The sequence below is a fragment of the Marmota marmota genome, unplaced genomic scaffold (assembly GCF_001458135.2).
Source record: "Marmota marmota marmota unplaced genomic scaffold, marMar, whole genome shotgun sequence".
NCBI lineage: Eukaryota > Metazoa > Chordata > Mammalia > Rodentia > Sciuridae > Marmota > Marmota marmota.
Window position 1 is genome coordinate 23713842 of NW_025999900.1, and position 2218 is coordinate 23716059.

Consider the following 2218-nt stretch of genomic DNA (forward strand, 5'->3'; position numbering starts at 1 on the left):
CCAAGGACAAGATAGAAAGCATAATCACCAGTATGCAGAATCTGACACCAGTACAATAGCCTAGAATGGTGCTTGAACAAACAGAAGGATGTAAAGGGTGGAAAACACAGGCTCCATGAAAACCTGGAACAACTGAAGAGTCCAGCCCAAAAAGAGCTGTGCAACTTCTAGAGACATCTTGTCTGGGCCAGCACACCAAGGCCACTGGCCACCATGGCTACAGCATTGGCAAGTCAAAGTAGAAATAAGGCCTCTTCTGCTAATTGTTGAGAGAGAGAGAGAGAGAGAGAGAGAGAAGATTGACAATGAAAAAGAGAGAGCAAGGGAAGGAGGAGGGATTAGAATAAGTTATTAGAAATTTTCTAGTTCTTGAATTGAAAGATAATTTCCTTTAAATTTACTATGTTATGAATAAATAAAATCAAAAGGACCATGTTTAAACCATGCATGGTGGAGCAACTTAGGAGATTGAGGCCAGAGGAACCCAAGTTTGAGGCCAGCCTGGAAGCTTAGCAAGACTCTGTCTCAATGTAGTCACATCAATGTTTATAGCAGCTCAGTTCACAATAGCCAAGCTATGGAATCAAGAGATGAATGTATAAAGAAATTGTGGTATATATACACAATGGAATATTACTTAGCCATAAAGAAGAATGAAATTATGTTCTCTCTGATATGTAGATGCTAACCCACAACAAGGGAGAGTGGAGAGGGAAGAATAGAAGTTAATTGTATTAGACAAAGGGGAATGAAGTGGGGAATGGGAATAGGAAAGACAGTAGAATTAATTGGACATAACTTTCCTATCATGGTGTATGAATACATGACCAGGGTAACTCTACATCATGTACAATCATAAGAATAGGATCCTAATTAGAACAAGTTATACTCCATGTATGTACACTAAATCAAAATTCACTCTACTGTCATGTATATCTAAAAAGAACAACAACAAAAGAAAGACCCTGTCCCAAGTAAAAAGGGCTAGGGATGTAGTTCAGTGGTAAAATATCTTTGAGTTCAACCCCCAGTACCACAAAAAAAAAAAAAAAAAAAGAAGGAAGACAGGATCTCATATATATCAGTTATAATGATAGCAGGACTAAACAGGACCATCATGAAAAGTCCAGGAGTTAGTAAATTGAGACTGGAAGACACTGGGGATCAAGAAATGTTAAAAAATGGCTTTACTCTTTGGAAACAGTTTGACGACAAATAGTCTATACACCTAGAAAACCAACTTCGTGGAATTCTAAAATATAAAAACCTCAAAGTGCCCTCTGCCGGCAGCCAGTGTTAACTACCACTCCTCAGTAATGAACAAAATAATGCAGACTTCATTGGTACTTAACCAAGCTTCAAGCTGGTGTTTATACGTGGGGGTTGTGTTTTTATTTACTATCATGTTCTCCGACTAACAGAAATAAATTCAAATCCCGTAAGTTCAGATAGATCTAAATTTCACAGAATCCAGTTAAAAGACATTATGTGCTATCAATTTTCAAATATTACGCACAAATCTATATACTATTTGAAAATGAAATGCACTAGTAATTTTTAATTGTTGAGAAGAACTATTACATTAAAAATAGCCATTTTAGGGGCTGAAGCTCTAGCTCAGTGACAGAGCATTTGGTTAGCATGTGTGAGGCACTGGGTTCAACCCTTAGCACCACATAAAAATAAACAAAATAAAGGCATGCTGTCCATCTAAAACTACAAAAAAATTTTTTTTAAACCATTTTAGAAATTATGTATTGGGCTGGGGTTGTAGCTAAGTGGTAGAGCACTTGCCTTGCATGCATGAGACCCTGGGTTTGATCCCCAGCACCACATAAAAATAAACAAAAATATTGTGTTCATCTACAACTAAAATAATAATAATAATAAAAAAAACCCTATGTATCACAAATAGGTTTGTTTTTGTTTTGTTTGGATGTCTGGGGTGGGGTAACAGGGATTGAACTCAGGGACACTCAACCACTGAGCCACATCCCTAGCCCAATTTTGTACTGTATTACAGACAGGGTCTCACTGAGTTGCTTAGTGCCTTGCTTTTGCTGTAGCTGGCTTTGAAGAACTCTCGATCCTCCTGTTTCAGCCTCCTGAGCCGCTGGGATTACAGGTGTGTGCCACCAAGCCCGGCACAAACATGCGTTTTCCTGGTCAAAACCAAATAAATCTATAACTGTCCTCTTTCAATCATTATTAAAAAATT